Consider the following 19,010-nt stretch of genomic DNA (forward strand, 5'->3'; position numbering starts at 1 on the left):
AGTGCACGGGGCTGGAGCGGCTGGGACTGCGGGGCGGCTCTTTGTAAACCGGAGCCCGTGGATTTCCTGGGCGGGAGAGCAGGCTTCTTCTCCGTCTCTCCAAAGGCGCAACCTGCCTTCTTCTCTGCTGTGGCAGTGCAGATTTTATTTTTTCTTGTTTTTACTTTTAATTTTTTTTTTCTGAAGTGTGATTTTATAAGAAAAGCGTCTGCTTGGTGCTTCTGGGGAACTGCTCTCCCTGGGCTAGGCAGACAGTTCATCCCGAGTGTGAGTACAAGGGCTGCTTTCCAGAATTGCATAATACACACCGATCCCTATGCTGCACAAAACTCCCTGACATTTCCACATCTTGGTGACTTCCCCCAATGCAATCTTGAAAACGAGTTGTGACTCCAGTCAACTCGTGAGCCAATTTGTGGTGTCTTCATTGGGGACAGAACCAGGTCTGCATGTTCCAGCTTCCCTGGCTCCTCTGGCAGTTGTTTCTTTAACCACTAAACTTTTTTTGGTATAACGATCGGCACCTCTTTACTCTCTTACGTTCCCCACCCCAAGCTTACAGACACATGTGCAGGGTCTGTTCAGAGCACAGGTTACAGAAAGGGAGTGCCTGTAAAGCTGTTCAATTTCTTTTCCTCATCTCTTTGTGTATTAATTTGTGGGATGGTTGAGGAGGTCATTTCCTCTGATTGCTTTTTACATGGGAACTTGCTGACGTTTCCTTGGGTTTAGCGAATTTCACTGACTGTGCCCTCTCTCAGCACACCACGTTGTGTACTTTTGTGAGGGACAGGACCCGCACATGCTGCTGCCAGTCCCACTGGCTGTGTGTTCAGGCAGTGAGGCACTGACATTGGCTGCTTTCTGCAAAATGTGCAAATATATGGGAGCAGCCGTTTTTGCTCCCGGATCCCTTGCTCCTCTGTAAGGAGTTAGAGCTTTGCTGTGATGTCTGGAGATGTGCAAGGGATGCTCGTGTCTGGCCGGGCAGCATGCTGAGACCAGGTCCTGGGGCCAGAACTCTCTAGGGCTCACTGAAGCAGGAGGACTTTCCCAAGACAGGCTGAGCTTTAGAAATGAGAGCCTCGTGCCTGGCAGTCTTCCTTGTGACAGCTCCTCAAGATAAGTTTATCAGAGCCTCTTGTCAGAGCAAGCCAATCCATGATCTAATGATTGTACAATATCTTTGGTCTGATTTACCCCAAGAGGACCCCATTGTGCCAGGACTCTGCATCCCCTTCCCCCTGGAAAGTGCTCTGCAGCTTCTGGACTTGGGAAAAGCCCTGGTACCTCTCAGAGCCACAAAGCTTGTGATGCACACACCCATTCAAATAACTGTGCAGCCAAGGCTTAGCTTTTGGAGACGTGACTGACTCTCTGAAGCCAGCAGCAGGAGTTTTGTGGGTGCAAGCCCCAGCTCCTGGCCACTCTCATTTAATTCCCTGCAAGCTGGAGACATGCATCCTGCTCCAGCTCAGTCTGGGGCTGGGTGTGCGCCTGGGGAGCCTGTCTCTCAGCTCTGTCGTTTATTATTGCTGCCGCTGCCATTATGCCTGACAAATGAGAGTTGCTGAGTAATGTGCTGTTTGTGTGTAAATATCTGAGTGCTCGCAGCTGAGCTCACTCCTGCCACTTTGCAGGAAGCCATCTCAGCACCTTTCCCCTGCGAAGACCCGGGAGTGCAAAAGCGTCCTTCTGCGGGGACCTTCCCACCACTACCGCCAGTTCTAGCCTTCGCTCTCCACTGCTTCCCTGCAAGAGTGAAGTCTCCATCCTCTCCGGCTATCGTGGCGGCCCTTCTGCTTTCTTCAGTGTGAGTCAGGGGTGGGAAAGGGCTCTGTGTGTGTGTGTGTGTGTGTGTGTGTGTGTGTGTTTGTGTCTATGTGTGTACGTGCACAGTTGCTCCCGAGGGTCCTTATCTGAGGCAGAGTGAGTTTTGGGGACTTCGAGTGTTCTGATGGAGACAGTCATGCATAACTAGGAAAGGAGTTTTTGGGTTGGTTTGGGTTTTTTTCCCTGCAACTCAGCCCTGAGTTCCCCCTCATTTCATCCCAGTACTGATGAAGATGCTAAATTGTTCCTTCCCATATTGTTTTCATCCCATTTGCAGATTAGCATCCAACTGCTTCTTGCAGTCAGTACTTGCTCAGCCCAGCTAGGCTGATTGCAGCATTTTTAATCTCTCCTTGTAAATCAATCCCTTCTACCTCCTGATAATTTTTGTCGCTCATTTTTCTGAAATCCCTCCAATTTGTCCATTCTCTGTCCATGACGTATGCCTGGCCCTAAACATGATGTATACCAGGCATGGCAGTGTGAGGGAAGGACACCTCCTCCCCTCCCACCCCGCTGGGGCTTGTGATGCTTTGTCAGCACTGAACTGAGTTACTTCCCCATTATTCTAAGCTATAGTCCCTGCTCGGTGTTGCAGAAGAAAGCAGCATACTCAGGTCAGTGCCCTGGGGAGAATTCCTCCAAATTTTGGTGATGGGTTACTGAGGTTTGGTTGCATGCTGGTAGCAGATGCTGGACGGGGCCGGTGGTCTAGGTGTATTCCTGGGGTGCCTCTTCCCACAAGAACTAATAGCTGAACAGGAGGGGTGAGGAAAATAAGAGAGGGTAAGCTGGGCAGATGGAGAAACTGAGGCATGTGCATGCATATTTCCTGTGCACCTTTCCAGCACACGGCTGTTGTTTAGGTGCTTTGTGTGTGGGGTGTGGTTGTACTCGTTAGTGTTGCAAGCTGGCATGGGCATTTTCCGAGGAGATGCTGGATCTTTGGTCAGAGAAGGCTGGCACATGGAGATGCTGGGTTCTGGGCTGATTTTGTTCATTGCTTCTTGTGCCTTTAGCCAGAGCCTGATGCCACAGGTGCTTTCAAGGGGAAGAAACAGGGTAACAAAGTGCCTTGCATTCGTGCACTTTGAAGTTTTATCATGCCAAACACTGAGCTCCTCGGAGTGAGCATTCCCATTCCCTGGAAGGGCCGTGCCCTTCCAGGATCTGTCTATTTTTAGGAGGAGTTGTATTCTGGACAGTGTCCACTGCAGATGCTCTCTGCCTCCTCCTCTTGGCCCTCCTCCAGGGACACCGTTTGGGCTATCTGCTGGAGGGGCAGATCTTGCCGGGGCTCCTCCAGAGCAGGGCAGAGGTGGCACCTTGCCGGGCATGGGGACACTTGGTGGGCTGTGGCTACCCCGGGGTGCTGGGGAGGGACAGGGACCTCACGCTGTCCCTTGCATGAACTGTTGGGAATGGCATTTCCCTATGCTCTAGGTGCCAGCAGGACACGGTGGCTTCTTCACTCTGGGATAAGCACGGGTGCTGCCTGGGCCAGGTGGTACTCGGTGCTTGGCCGTGCCCGGTGTCGGTCCGTTCGCCAGGATGACACTAGGGGGCACGAGATCTGCTGGAATTCCTTTGTTGGGGATGGGAAAGGAGGATGCAAAGCTGCTCTTGACCCTTCAAGCCCCACACATCATTCCCCCGCACGTTTTGTAGGAAATAGGAGTGTTAAACCCCACTAGCTGTCTCGATAACTCGTCCTGCTGCCAGGGCAGGACGCAGCTCTCCGGAGGCTGATCCACTGGATCTGTCCGTCACTGGCCTTGGAAGAAGCAGGAGTAAGGATGGAAGCGGTCAGCCGGAAACATCTCTGAAGCAAGGAGGTGGATGCAGCCGGAGTGCCAGGGAATCTCCGGGGAATCTGGGAAATCCAGGAAAACACCTTAGCATGGTTTTAATGCCTCTCTAGAGGCGTTGTCCAGAGCAGGGATTAAGTTAGATTCAGGGCTGGCTTTCAAGATGCAGCGTGTTATGGTTTCATTTTCTGCTGGTTGTTAAATTCATGCATGATGTCTCCTCAGGGTCATGTTTTCCCAAAGCAACAGAAACTTTAGAGAGTCTGATTTAATGAATGGTTCTGATCGATCTGAAACATGGAGTGTGTGTGTGTGTGTGTGTGTATTATATATGTGTCCATCTACATATCTGGGTAGGGTGCAAAGGATATGTTTTTGAAGGTATGTTTATGCATTTCTGCATACATCCAGCTGTAATACTGTCCTGAGTCCTTAAAATCTATTATTCCAGCTGTGAATGGCTGTATATATATATTAAAGCACTGTATACTGGAGTCTTTCTCTCTTGTTATAACAAACCTCACAGAAAGCAAATAAAGAGACATTGTTCTCATAGCAGGCTTTTCAGGGCTCAATATTTACCTTCTATGAATTTTGATAGTTTTTGTTCAGCATGTTTGCAGTTATAATGGTGGTGGGGGGTTTGCCTGTCTACTTCAAATTTTGTGGTGTTGGGAAACTGAAAACATTTGGATCATTTCAGCTTATTCATTAGGTAATGAAAACAGAAGTCAAGCTTCTGGATTGAAATGTTGGCACTTGATATCATTCTGGCATATTAATTTCTCAATGGTTAGGATTTTTTTTCTAAAGCCTTCTGTTGCCAGATACCAGGCTTCTTTGCTGGAGCCGTGCTTCTCTCGCGAGCCCCCGGGCAATATTTTTAGTAGGACACTGGCGCACCGCGAACACTCCTTTACTCCGAGAAAAAGCTTTGCTGACTGTTGTTGGAAGTAGCACTAGGATGGGCAGAAAGGAGAGATCAGAGGAGGACGATGCTGCCGCTGCGTCAGAACGTTTGCTTTGTGCCTGTGATGGAGGTTTTGTGTCGGGTCGTGCAGGTGCGTGCCTGTGCGGATGCGAGGGCAATTCCCCAGCTGGGTTCTGAGACAGGGCTGAGGAGCAGGGGTTTATTTATTTTGAAACGCCTTGTGAATTGGAAGGAGGTCCGGGAAGAAGTGCCGAGTCAACTTTCAAGTCAATTAGGGATGTATCTGGAGGTGTGAAGTGGTTTGAAGAGGACAGGGTGATTTGTCTGAAAGTGTTACCTAATTAGAGGGTATAGTCAGGGCTCTAATTAGCCATGACACCCTAAAGATGTTATCAAAGCCCTCTTGAGGCATGGCTGATCCAATGCCGGGGCTGTGAGCTGTCTGGTCAGTGTGGCCGTGCACAGCCAGAGATGCCGCCCTCTGGCTCAGAGGCAGACCAGAAGCTTGAAGAGGCTTTTTTCCTTTCAGGTGACTTGTGATACCCTCCGGGGCTGCTGCCAACATTGAGTGATGTTCATAAAGTCACAAAATGAAAGGAAAGCCTCCAGCAGTTGGAATAATTAATACCGGTGCCCACTATGTGGGAAATCTCCTCTCTTTTCCCTGAGGGGGATCACTTTCTGCTGCTCTCTGCCTGGGGGAGGCTGGAGGAGGAGGGCTGTGAGGATTTGCATTAAGTGATGCTGTACTAACAGCTGGTGGAGGAATTGCGACCCCTTTCTTAGCATTGCCTGACAGAGGGGACATGGGATCAACTGAAATCTGGCTTGCCCAGACCTGGTTGTATTTAAATACTATGCAACACACCCTGTGAGGGGGAACTGGTGCAGGAAGCAGTACAAGAAGTGCTGGGTAAGAGGGAAAGGCTCCTGGAAAGGCTTTTCCCTGATATTGGAAGGAGCTTGCAGCCTGGATCTCCGCTGGACCACACCTGGGTGGTGGGTGGTTGTTTCCCTTTTGAGAGTGGGGGCTGGGGGTTGCTCTTTCTGGGGCTGCTCTCCCTGCCTGTTGTTCATCTATCAAAACCACTGTTCAGTCAGCCCCGTGAGGAGAGGAGAGTGGGAGTTGCCCAATCCCAGCAGTGGTGCCAAGAGCCAGTAGGAGCTACCTGAAGCCAGGGAGTTGGCTAGTGGATGAGTGTGGAGAGCAGGGCCCATTGCCATTCTCAGCAGCAGTGAGCAAAAGAATGCTCTCCTCTCTCAGGGCTGAGGTCTCCATGGCTGTAAGAGCTCTCTGAATTGTCAGGAGAGAGCAGTGGGCGGCTCAGGCCTCCTTGGCAGGAAGGAGCTACTGTTACTCCTGTTTCAATGGGAAATAAAATGGATCCTGGGGCAAGGATGTTCCCTGTGTGTTTCATCAGTGCTATGAGGATGCAAAGGGACTCTCTTTGCTTTTGTACGTGGTATCGCAGCCCCCAGATGCAAACACACAACCAGGCACACTCCCGTGCTAACAGTTACCAAGGGATGCGCCTGCTCTTAATTATGTGGGTGTTAAGCCAGTGAATTCATTTTGTTCACAAAGTTGCAGCCTGGTATTTTCCTACTGCTCCTGGTCTCTAGTGGCATTCCCAGACTCTGGAGCACATGTGCAAATAACTTGGAGGCTGGGTCTGGTAACTTGGAGGACCATGCCACACAGGGCAGACCCAGGCAGCTGTCCCTGTACTATTGCCACGGTGTCCCAGTGCTGCAGGGGTCACGCTGGATTTTAGGGTGCTGTGTTATAGGTGATGGATGGGGAGCTGCTCCCTGTGCTGTGGCATTGCAAGCTGATCAGAACAGAAGGAGGGATCTGCGCTGCTGCCCTCCTGCCTGGGAAAGCAGCCCAGGTTGGGTACCTCGGCGCCAGGCACGAGATTTGGTTGTGAATTCAAACAATATCGTGTGTAATAAAACAACCTTATCTCTGCTTTTGCTCTAGGTACACTCTGCACCACAGTCCTTTTGTCTAGGGCCTAAAAATGCTGGTGATAATGAGGACACATCCTTTCTTGTGGTTTGAGTGTGGTTCTCAGATGCAAAGGGGAGGCAGCCTGTGCTAGACTTCACCACCAGTGTGTGATTTACCCTCCTCTGTGCCACTGAACTGAGGACTTGAAAAATAAATATGTTAAAAGGAAGGAAAGACAACAAAAGGCTGGTGGTGCTCTGAAATTTGATCACAAAAAAGCTCTGTGCAATCCTCTGGGCTTCTCACTTAACGAAGAGCTCTAGAAATAACAGTGTTACAGTGAAGTGCACCCACAGATAACTGTGGGTTTGGAGACAAGACTGCTTTGTTCTTGAGGAACCAGGTTGAAGTTCATTTTGGGTATTTTTACTCCCCCCAGAGCGGGGGGTTATTGTCACTCCATGAATCCAAGGCCACTCAAAGCTGCCTGGGATCTCTCCGCTTTGAAATCCTTGTCTAGCCTGTTGTCTCTCCCCAGCATGCCAGACACACATATGGGTGGGAGGCTGCTGGATTTGGGAGCCCAGCTGGTGGGGGTGGGAGAAGTCACACCGAACTGCCGCCGCTCTTTCTCCCGGCTTGGTTCAGAGCGGTTTCCTCTTGCCCCATATCCCGGCCATGTGCGGGGCGGCCCATTGCCCACACGTGTTGCACAGACACGTTTCCGCGCTGCCTCTTTGTGCCTGCCCACCTATTTGCAGCTGGGGGAGCTGAAGCTGCTCTTTCTTGCGATTTGTAAAAAAAGTCTCTCTCTGGATGGAGTTGTCTGTGCTTTTATTGACCTGGTTACGGGAACGACAGAGGCTTTTCCGTCTCCTGGACGCGTGATTTCTGCAAGGGCTCTGGAGCAGGGGCCGGCTCTTGCTGCTGGTGTGTTTCCAGTTCTCCTAACGTGATTAGTTTGACAGGCCCATTGGGTATGCTGGCAAGTCTAGTTTTTATTTTGTGCATGGAAGTAAGTGTTATGACAGGGCACAGAGCACCAGCTAATGCTGACATCTGTGCAGGAGGGAGCGCTTTGGCTGGACAGCATTTTTGGCCGTGCCTCAGATGTGCTGTGCCACCTGGCAGAAACCCCTTGCCCTTTTGATGGGGCATTTCTGTAATGTCCCAACTTCCTGACCATTTTAGAGGCTCCTTCCCTTTTGTATCTGCAGCTGGAGTTGTTTTGCCAGAAGGTGCAGTTGGAGCTCAGTGAAACCTGAGTGCTGAGGACATCCCAGGCATGCACCTGACGACTCAGTGAAGGTGCCCATCCTTCAGAAGTCCAACAAGCTACCATCAGTCATTCCAACTCGCACACCCTACCTGCTGGGCTCTAGTTTTGTGGGTGTTGCCATCTTCCAGCAATGCTGAGGCACAGCATGTTTTTGGGGCTTGTTTAGATGGGAGGAGGACTGGAATGGGGATCACTGATCAACCCTACTCTCCAGACTGCTTTTTGCTGTACAGACACATCTGCTCTACCCTAGCACTCTTTGATCTGGATCAGCAGTTTCAGCTTCACCCTAGTTTGTTTGACTGCAAAGCGAGGATGAAGAGGCCATGGTAGGTCCTTGACTTCAGGGGCATGCAGCATTTGTGCTTCCTAGTTTTGGTAAATCTGTACCTCTGGTCAGGCCAGAAGTGGTGGTGTTTTTTCTAAGCAGGACTGCCTTTTGCACAGGGGAGAGCCATTTCTGCACAAATGGACCTGGTATCTCCTCAGTTCCTTCCAGAGGAGGTGTGATTTACCTAGGTCAAAAGAGCCAATGGCAAAGGCTTTGTGTTGATGATTTTGACTTTGTCTCTCCCAAGGAATTAATTTGGCCTGTCTTTGGGTGTAGGACCCAAGCTAGAGGTTTAACTCACTGCACATCTGCGTTTAGGCTTGGAGGGTTCCCCAAGGCTGTTTGCTGTGGTACATTACCAGGGTCAGCCTTTAACCTTGCCACCACTAGGGGTTGGAGGGAAACATCATTGCCTTCAAAGAGGGGAAGCTGAAACCTGGAGTGGCTTTGGGATTTCCTTGAGGTCCCAGAGCAGAGCTGGTGGCAGAAAACCAGATTTCTTGAGTTGCTAACAGCTCCTGCCAGCTGTGGGACACATTAGTAAACACTTTGAGTAGATCAAAGTAGGGCATCCGGCTCTTTGTGCAGCACTGTGCTTATCTGTCTGTCTGTCTGTCTGTAGTGCTTCTGGCAGTCAAACCTAAGATGACATTTAAAGGCTTTACTTTTTTTCTCTCTTGCCGGTTTCAGATCAAATTTGCTGAGTTGTCAAGCTGAAGATTCTTTTCTCCTAAGTGCTGTTCCAGCAACAGCTCGCTCTGCTCCATCCCTGCCTTGGAGGAGTCCAGCTGGGTTCCTCTTGCCTCCCATCACTGGCATTAATGTGGGGGGGCGCTGGAGAAACAGCTTTGCTGGTGGACAGGTGAAAAGTAACAGATTTTATCTTCCTTCTCCCTGTTGATCAGGCCATTCTTGGCTCACTTAGTTGCAGCTGTTCAAAAACAGCAGACAGAGCCAGGCTTGCACTGAATAAGTGTTGAGGTGGAGAGCGCAGTGGTAGAGGCTTGCAGGCAAACCCTTCTTCCTCCCTAAGCCTGCATCTGACCTAGGTCACAGAGGCAGGCACTTGTGCTGTGAGCTGGTGGGCTCTCAGCAGAGTCCCAGCAGGCTGGGTGTCTGCCATGAGACAGCCAGGACGAGTGGCACTAATCAGCCTCTCACCCACTGGGTTTCAGCAAGGAAGGCGAGCGCTGTCCTTGTGTGTGGGGTAAGGAAAATTGCTCCCATGTCCCTGGAGGCTGTCACTCCAACACTTTGCCATGCTCTGCTGGTGGGGAGCGGCACCAGAGGATGCCTCTGTTGTTGCTGTCTGCCTTGGGGACAAGCACAGACGTGTCTCCAGCTGGAAGTCAGTTTGGGGAGTGAAGAAACCTCCCCAGAACATGCATTTGCAAGCTCTGGTGTGTCGCAGTCCCTCCCAGGCAGTCACAACCTCCTGCCACTGTGTCAGCGGGAAGGCTCAGTGCCTGTTTTCCTGGCATGAGAAGAGGATGGTGCTTACCCTGCTCTGGAATGGTGCTTACCCTGCTCTGGGAGCCGGGGATGGCTGCAGGTGCTGGAACTGCAGCCAGCATCATCCCTTGGTCCCAGCACCAGCAGCTGGCTCCAGCTTTAGTCCTTGGAGCATTTCTGAGGGCTTTGTGCAACGTGGTTTCAACTCCATCCTGTCCTCTTGTGCAAGGCTGCTCCTCGAGCAGGCGCAGTGACAAAGTCAATCCAGAGACAGCTGTAGCTCTCTGGATTTTGCCAGCCTCTCACCTTCCACTTTACATTCACCAGACCCTGCACAGTGCCTGTTGGGAGCTGTCTCAGCTGTCCATGAGCAGCATCTTTCAGCAAGGATGGCAGTTCAAGAGGGTCCCCCATAACTCAGTGGGGTGCTGCCAGTTTAACCCAGCCGGTGGCTCTCTAGCAACCCCAGCTGTGCCTGTGGGGGATGCCAAGCAGCTGCCAGACAGCAGAGACACAAACTGACCTGCACCTTGGCTTTTCAGGGCAGAATCAGGGTATGTGGATGGAGCAAGGCTGGGTGACACAAGCACTTACAGCATGGGCTTCAGTGGCCAGAAAAGCCAGAGGTGGCTCTTGTCACCCAGACTAGGAGATGGAGGAATCCATTGTTCTAACTCATTTCCAGAAGCAGCTCAGATTCCTCAGCAACAGGCAGCTCTCTAAAACTGAGACGAATAGCACAGGATCTTTTTTTTTCCTGTGTCCTGGACTGTTAACCCTTTTAGCCATCCCATGTCCAGATGGTGTGACCAGGCTCCATGGGACTGAGGATCATCTCTCTGGAAACACGTTTGGGCATGGCTGTGTCCACAGAGCAGTGGTGCTGAACCCTTCCATCTGCAGATTTGGGATCTGCCCTGGGTAGAGCCTCTGTCATAGTACTGCTCAGTTTGAAAGCCCTGCCTGGTCACTGTACCCCCAACAACTGCTGCTGCGAACATTATTTTTTCCCAGATTTTTGCTTCCCTTTGAATATCTCTGCTATGGATCATTTTCCTTGCATGTGTTAGCTGGTATTTTCCCAAACCTGAAGCTTGTGCTGTTTCCTGCCTGTCTTTCTATGCTTCCTCTTGCTCCCTCTTCTGTTATGCCTAAAACCACCCTGGGCCTTTTTTCTGCTCGCTTTAGAAGAAACTGCCCCTCTTCTTCTGAAAAGTCATAAGATGGGAAGAAATGGCCATTTAAAATATGAGGAATCCTGTCCACCCACATAATATTTAGCACCTCCCCAGCTGGAGAAAAGTGTCTCAAGACTCCTGGGGTGGGAGGATCAACCAGGTGTTTTGTGGATAGAGAGAGCCTTGCAGGGCAAGAGCAGGCTGCTGAGGCTGTCAGCAGTTTGTGAGGGCTGCGAGGTGAAGCTGCCAGCTGCAGCAGTAATGGGAGGGGATTTGGGAATTCCTGTACTAGGAGGTCTGAAAAACCACACAGAATGGGTGCTGAGGATGAGGCAGCAAGGTCAGGCTGGATGGGTAAGAGGGGTGTCTTTTCTCTGGTGTTGTAGCTTGGGTTTCATGTTGGGAAACAGAGTGTGTAAAAATTAGTCAGTTTGTCCTTTAGCAGTGTTTTTCAACCATTCTCTGCCGATTCCCAAGTGGAAACTTATTTTAGGCTTGAAGTCACCCCAATGCATTTTGTTTGTCTAGCTGTGGGTGCTGTTCCAGCTGAGACTGTGTTGGGAGTATATGATAACTTCTTTTTTAATGTCTCCTTCTTTAGTTCTATGCTTTTAAATTGATATTTGTAGTCTTCTATCTCTTCCAGCTGCTGCACTTGTCTCTTCTGAAGGAGATTGGTGCTGCAAAGAGTGGGACAGGTTTGCTGCAGATCCTCAGGCTCCGAGCTGGGGACAGAGCATCCCCATTGCTGGGTGCTCTTGCTTTGCCCTAGTCCTCATGCCATGCTGTGGCATTTTTAGAAGCCATGGGCAATCCTGTTTGCAGGGGGAGACGGACATAAGGTTCCAGGAGGATGGAGTGGAAAGGTTGCTTTACCTATCTGGAACAATGAGTCCCTTTGTGCACATTTTTCTTTTTTTTTTTTTTTTTAGACTTATCTTCATTGTACCCTGCCTCAAAGAAGCAGGAAAAGACTGCTTTTCCCAAAGCCAGGTACCAGGGGACCACCACCTCATGCTATAAGCTCAGGAGTCAGACAGCAGCTTAAGGACTAAATATATCTGCCTCTGCAGCTCTTGGCTTTTACAAAAATAAATCTTAAGGAGGTAACTTTTTGCTGTGCAGTTCTCAGGGTTTGCTCTTCCATGGCTTCCACTGATATAGCATTTGACTAACACAGCCAGCTAGGAGTGGAACAGGCCTGGAGCTGTATAGAAAGTGATTAAGATAAGGCAGGGTTATGATTTGCCTGTCTGATCCTGAAGCTTTGTGCATTATTTAGTGTGTGTAGCAGGAGGTCAGTAGCCTCCTGATAATTTTCATTAGATTAGTCAGGCAGGATAATCACCTGCTCAGGAAAAAACCAACTCTACACTGTCTGTTCAATAGTTGGGGTTTAACTGAAGATAAATAGTCTTGTAATTATAAGGACATTGTCAAGGTCAAGAGCCTCAAAGATTCTCTTTCTTTTTTCTTCTGGTATGTTTACAGAGGTCCTGCAATTCTTTGTGAGATTTTTTTTCCTCCCTCAAATTCAAACTGAGATCTTCAGGGCTCTTAAAAGAAATTCAACACTTCCACAGCAGTGGACGTGAGTGGTGTTGCAATAGCCAAGTGGTACTTGTGCCCTGCTGCAGCTGAGTGACCCCATGCTAATGAGCAGGGCACTCACAAGTGAGTTGGGTGCGTGTGCAGCCAGCCCAAGCAGACCTAAACTGGAGCAGAGATGCTCTTTCCTCCTCCTCTGGGCTGACTGTGGGATGGATCCAACCCAGAAGACTGGGTCTTGCCAAGCAGGCAGAGGATATCCCCTCCCTGGGAGCAGTCAGCCCAGCACGAGTGCCACCCCGTTGAAATGAGGGTGTGCATTATCTCCCGTGGGTGACTTTGCTGCTGTAATTAGCTGAGGCTTTCAGAAAGCTCAGGAAGGAAGAGGTGGGAGTGAAGCTGATGCCATAATCAGTACTAATGGGCTCTGCAATGGGTGCTTTGCTAAAGAAACTGATAGGTTACTAAAGCTGGGGTTGGTGCTTGTGCAGTGCCAAAATGCCTGCCCTTTTTCACCCTAGAAGGGGTTATGCTTGCTATTTATCTTCCTCATGCAACAACAAAGCCCAGAGGTATCTTTGTAATCTTCTTAAATCTGTCCAGCTGCAGGACTGGTGCTTGCTGGATGAGATCTAGGAATGGCTTGGAAGTGCTCAAGGTAGATTCAAAGGTGATGGTACTAGCCCAAGGTGATGGAAAGCTTGCTGTGTCCATGCTGGTGCTGTGGCTCCTTGGCAGTATGCTGCCAAAACAGGTAGCCTTGTGTGGGAAGTGTGGGAAGCTCTCAGCTCTCTGTCCTGAGCTCAGCTGCGAGCCAAGAGAGCTGCAGGGAGCCTTCAAACATGGTAACCTATATGGCAGAAGAGGCAGGATTTGCATGCTTGTGCTGGCTGTGCTTGCCTCTGCCATAGAAAAACAGAGCTGATGCTGTGGCCACACGAGGTAGTTAGTGCCCTGAGTCCTTGCTGCTTTTATTTTGTTTTGTTCCCGTCTAATTGCTCATAAGTGGAGATTCTTGTCATCAGAGCTGATGGGGCCTTGTGCTCAGCCCGTCTTCACTAAAAATCTGCTGCTCTGGCTCCTTGTCACGAGCTTTGACAGATGCCCAGGGGAAAGCGAGGGCATGGCTCGGCCTGATATGCCAAGTGACTGATGGAGTGGTCTGATGACTGATGCCACATGTCTGCAGCAGGCGCGCGGGTGCTCCCTTGCTCTTCCTCCGTGGGAGATGGGAGGAGAGGGGGCTGCCTTGACAGCTTGCTTTGAAAGCAAAATTACTCCAGGGCTGGATTTCTTCTCCCCCCTTCCCATCGCCTTCCCCCCCCACCTCGTTTCTTTTTTGCTTGACAGAAAAAGCATAACTCGTCTTTAATTGGTGCTTTGTGCCTGTCTCCTGACAGAACTCAGCAGAGAGGGGGCTGGCTGGATGAAAACAGCTTGAAGTTGTGAGACTGTTACATGTCTGGCCTCCCTGTTTAAAACAAAAAAAAAAAACAACCCTAAACTTTTATTTCCAGCCCCCGTCCCTGTTTTAAGCCAATTCCTTGTGAGCCATGAAACCAAGCAGCGGATGCTGTTCCCAGCGCTCCTCAGACATCCCATGGAGGAGCCTGACTGATGCGGGGAGCATGCGGCTGAGCACGGCATACCATGCACTTGACCTTCTGCTGAGCCCGGGGTTTGGAGCATCCAACTGGCATGTGTGTGGAAGGTTTCAGACCGCTTCATCATCTTACAAACAAGACCTGCCAGTGCCTGGAACGCAAAACAAATGTTGCATGGTGGATCAGGCAGGGAAGTGGTCTGCACTCCTCGGGCAGCACTGCAGCGTGGTGGTAGCAGGGGGAACAGACCTGGCCATGAACTTGCTCAGCAGTGCTTCCTATGTGAGCAAAGCAAAAGCGGGGTTGGAGCAGTGCCCCTGGTCCCTTCAACTGCCCTGTTGAGGTTTCTCTCTCTGTTGAACATCTGCAATTATAAGAGGCCAGGTAACATCTCCTGGGGGTGATGGGAGGAAGCCCATGCCCTTGTGATGTGTTCAAGCTCCAACCCTGGCAGAAAACAGCATGATGAGACCCCCTGGAGCCTTTGCAGACTGCGCTCACCCTGATTTTTGCAGAGCAAAATCACAGAATCATAGAATGGTTTGGGTTAGAAGGGATGTTAAAGATCATGTTATTCCACCCCCATGCCATGGGCAGGGTCTCCTTCCACTATCCCAGGTTGCTCAGAGCCCCATCCAGCCTGGCCTTGAACACTTCCAGAGGTGGGGCAGCCACAGCTTCTCTGAGCAATCTGTGCCAGTAGCTCAACATCAAATTGTTTGCTGCAAGATGTTGCTCCTGCCTGGTTGAGTACGCCTGTGTCCAAGGAGCTCCAGTTCCTCTCCTGGATTTCTGGAAGGTGCTTGGATGTCTCCTAATGCTGCCTATTCCAGCCCTGCCTGTTGGGGTGGCTTCCAGGGATATAAGGCATAGACTAGGTGTGTCATTGAGGTCCTTTCCAGTTGGGTCTGACAGAAACAAAATAAATTGCTTGGAACTGTTTGTTTGTTTGTTTGTACTCTGGGGTTTGCAGGTGTTTCTGCCCTTCCCCAGCCAGAGGCACAGATAAGACAACAGCTTGCAAACTGTTCCTGGTTGGGATCTCTGCTGGGCTGTTCCCCTAACTCTGCTTTTAGTGCAGACCAGCCCTGGTGCAGGTGGGGCAGAGGTCATTGCAAGTGGCTTCACAGCAGTTGCTTGGTCCTTTCTGAGGCACCAAAGCAAACCTGAAGCTGGGGTGACACTTCTGTAGGTGTTCCTGAAGCTCCTACTAGGATGATGGGAGCAAGGTATAAAGTGATTTGTAGCTAAATATCGGGTGATTCCAAGGGCATCTTCAGGAGCCATGCCACTGTTGGTAAACTTTTGGGAGAAAGGGGATGGTGGGAAGAGACTTGGAGGAGGATGCAAAGATGGGAGTATTTGCAGCTGGAGGCTGGTGTGAGGTCTGAGCAGGGTCTGTTTGCCTGAGGAAGGTGGCTGCAATGAAGGGCATATGCAAAAATGAGAGCCTGGAGGAGTTAGGTGCAGTAAAAGGGGTGGGGTGGTGTTACAGGTGGTGTCCTTGAGCCAGGGAAGCACCACGGTGAGCAGATGATGGTCAGGGTGAGAATATAGTTGTTGTGGAGACAACTGGATAAATTGGCTTGTCCTGGGCTGAACTGGAAGTGACAGCTATGTCTCCATGAGTAGGAGTAAGACTTATACTGCTGAAAATACTTCACACAGCCAGCAAAGGGCTCTGAACGGGGTCTTTCCAATATTGGGAAGGTGTTTGAGTACAGAGGAGAAGGGAAAGAGCTGGAGCTGAGTGCTGGCTGGATTGATGCAAGTTCAGTCACGTCACTGCCCATGATGAACTGTGGTACTGCAAAGATCTTACCCCACTCTTGGGACAGGCAAGGAAAGGAAAGACCACCTGTGAGAGACCAAAGCCCTGATGGGCTACATGTGCTGGGGATGTTTAGATTGCGGACAGGGCTGGAAGCCCAAAGGAATAGGTATTTGAGGAAACCAGACCCTTTGAGCTTGTTTCTTATTATAGTCTCCATGGGAGCTTTGGACCCTCTTATGGGAGGGAAAAAAAAATGTATCAGTTCCATCACAGTAAAATCCTTATTTGCCAAATAATCATGTCCAAGGCTGTCTTCCCTTTGCATTGTAGGATTTTTCTTCACTTTTCTGAGGACTGTTCCAGGCATTCTCCCTCATGGGTGGTCTCTCTCTCCCATCCACAATGCTTCTTGCAGCCACCCAGAGCCTTTCCCAGCTTGTTCTCTGCTTTGGGTTGAGCAAGGCATTGATGCTCTGGATTGTTCTTGTTTCTGAATTTGTAAAGTCCATTCAGCAGATCAGTATTTCAAACCCTCCACAGAGCTGGCTGTGTGGGAGAAGCTGGCAGCCACATTTGGGGGCCACTTTTGTCCCACTTTATGTCCTAGGTCTGCAGCCTCGGGGTTCCCACCCCACCATACCAACAGACCTGCTTGCCCTCCCCAGGGATGTCTGGAGAAGAGCAGTAATCTGGTAGTTTAATGCAGTCTTTTTTGCTTTTCCTTTTACGTCAGCTTTAGTTACTGTTTTCTTGACAGTGGAAAATAACCAGTGTATACCTATTAAGTTCCTGAGAGCTCTTAACTTTATTTCTAGGCTGAAAACACCCTACTCCATATGGCAGAAACTGAGGGCTGCAGTAATCCCAGCACTGCCCTGTCACCTCTGCGGAGCAGCCCACTGCTTCTACAGCACAGAGGCTTTGTTGGTGTCTCCTTCTTCTTGCTGCTAGCTGTGTGATGGACAGTGGCTCCTCAGCCCTGACTCTGGAGGCAGGAAAGAGGGGCAGAGCAATGTCCTCCAGTAGAGGAGGTAGCGTTGGGAGCTTTTGGCACTCTGCTTTGCTGTGGGGCCCAATTTTCTGCCCCTTTAGCTTGCTGAGAGCTCAGCCTCCTACAAGCTTCCAATATGTGTGCCCCTCCCAGGTGGAGAAAGTGCAGAGGGTAGAGGAGGGGATGGCCTCTTCCTGGATCCCCCTTCGCAATCGGTGGGATTCAAAGCTGGGGAAGGAGTCCCTCTTGCAGAGTTAGTGGGGAGCCCTAATTGCCCCTCTTCCCAAGGCTCCTGTGCGTGTTAACGACCTGTAATGGGACGGGTTGTGCTAGCCCATTAAGCCCCAATGGGGTCCTTGTCGACTTAAAAGTGTGAGGAATTTCACTCAACCGTGTTAAAACACTTCCACCCCCTTTAATAGCTTCACGCATTGATTTAACCCCATGGCACTTGGGGTTATTGGCTGGGAAAAGCCATCTGGCTCTCCCCAGCCTCCTGCCCTGCCTTCACGCAGCTACTTTGGCCATCATTCGCATTTCTGGGGGATCTTATTAGCGGGAGGGCTGTTGGAGCTCTTGCCTTTGCAGTGCTCCTGGTGGCTGGCTCGGCAGAGTCGGTGTGGGAAGCAATTTCCCTCCCATCGCACTGAGCGTAGTCCTGCTTTGCTTGCTTTTAATGAGAGTACTTTTGCCCTGGCTTGTGTCAGCTGCAGCCCACCTGTGCTGCCAATTACTCCAGCGAATCTGGTGTGACCTGCCGGGCTCGATGTCCGAGGTTTAAGTGTTTCTGAGCTGCAAGGTGTGAAAAATCTCACCAGTGTTGAAACAGCGGGGTGGGGGAGCGGCTTTCTGGGTTATGAAAGACCTGAGGACATGCTGGTATCAGGTGCTGTTGATCTCTGGGGAATTTAGAGAATCAAGGGCTCGGTAATTGCAGGCATGTTGCCAGCATGTTGAGAAAGAAATTCTTAATCACAGGCTGTGTGCCCTAATTATTTATTAATTTTTTTTCCTAGTAATTGAATTAGTTTAATGTGTATTGTAACACCTCGCTGCCTGGGTAGGCTGGGAAGGATACACACGCAGGCCTGAGGTGTGCCTGTGTGCAGACAGACTGACAGGGCTCTGTGGGAGTGGCAGTGGCCGTTCTGCTACATAAACACGGTGCATCTGTCACACATTTCCCTTTCCTGGAGAAGCTTGGTGTGCCAGCCAGCGTGTGCCTTGCTCACGCTGACACAGGCATGGTCCAAGGTCAGCTCTCTGTGGTGCCCATGTAGCCATGACTTCCTTCTGGCTGGTGCCTGATGCTCAGATTTGTCCCATCTCCTTGTAAAAACTGTTGTTATTGTCATGGTTTGAGTCATTGCAGGGCAGGTTTGAAGGAGAATATTGTCTGGGCTGGTGTTAGCCCAGATTTGTTTTTTATCTTGCACTGGGCAAAAGACAGTAGTGGGGTGTGGAAATTGGGGTAGCTGGGTTAGTGCTGGGGAGTGAACTGTGTCTGGGGGCTCAGTGTCCCTTCTGTTTTTCATGCACCAACAAGCAACTCCTGTGTGTAAATACACCGATGCCTGAGACACACATTTAGAGTTTCAGCTGGATTGCGATCCTCTGATAGGGCCCAGCAGCCAAAAGCTGGGAGAAAACACCACGTTTTGGGTGCTGGCTCTGCAGTGGCTTGGAGGTGCTGTGGTCCCACCTTGGTGCAGAGCAGGAAGCACAGTCCATGGGGAGAGCAAACCCTGGCAGCACAGCTGGGGGTCAGACGTGTCACAGCAATAGCAACTCATGTTAACTCTAACCCTGTCGAGGTTTCTGCTGTGGGGGAGAGCTTGCCTATAGCAAACAGTTCTCGAAAGGCTGCACCAAGGTACTTGGCGAATTTTAGGGCAGAAGTCCTGCTGGCTCTTGCCCTTTGTGGGATCAGCTGTCTCCATGTACCATTGAGAAGTCCTGTGCTCCCTAATAAATACCTCTGCAGCTGGATGCAAGGAAGAGAGCTACAAATATTCAAGGTGGGGCAATTACAGGGAGAGAAGCGAATGAATGAATGAATGAAGAGGGGTGTACAATCTCCCTCCTCAGAGAAGGAGGGCAGGGGGGATTTGATGCATTTAAAAGAAATGGGAAGATACTGTTTGTGAGGTGAAGTCTGTTTCAAAGGCTTAAACCTCCTCTGGACACCTGTGGCACAGCCTGGCCTGAGACTTTTCTTTCTTGGCAAGGATATGTTTTGTACATGGAAAGCTGGTCTGAGTGACCTTCTGCGTCTGGCTGTCAGAGGAAATGTGCTGAGTCAAAACAAGTGTTTCCAGAGCTGAGTG

At 50.4% G+C, this 19,010-nt stretch overlaps 2 long non-coding RNA genes across 2 annotated transcripts in view; both read left to right on the plus strand.

Annotated features, from left to right (window-relative positions):
- The window catches only part of LOC137464988 (uncharacterized), a 118,115-nt gene that overhangs the window by 821 nt on the left and 98,284 nt on the right, over positions 1–19,010 (plus strand). The window contains exon 2 of the long non-coding RNA XR_010994516.1: positions 1,641–1,813. This is a non-coding gene — a long non-coding RNA (uncharacterized lncRNA). The remainder of the gene's footprint in view (positions 1–1,640; positions 1,814–19,010) is intronic.
- On the plus strand, positions 1,882–7,098 carry LOC137464584 (uncharacterized). The gene is made up of 3 exons (XR_010994293.1): positions 1,882–4,861; positions 5,102–5,485; positions 6,557–7,098. It is a non-coding gene; the product is annotated as an uncharacterized lncRNA (long non-coding RNA).

The sequence above is a fragment of the Anomalospiza imberbis genome, chromosome Z (assembly GCF_031753505.1).
Source record: "Anomalospiza imberbis isolate Cuckoo-Finch-1a 21T00152 chromosome Z, ASM3175350v1, whole genome shotgun sequence".
Classification (NCBI taxonomy): domain Eukaryota; kingdom Metazoa; phylum Chordata; class Aves; order Passeriformes; family Viduidae; genus Anomalospiza; species Anomalospiza imberbis.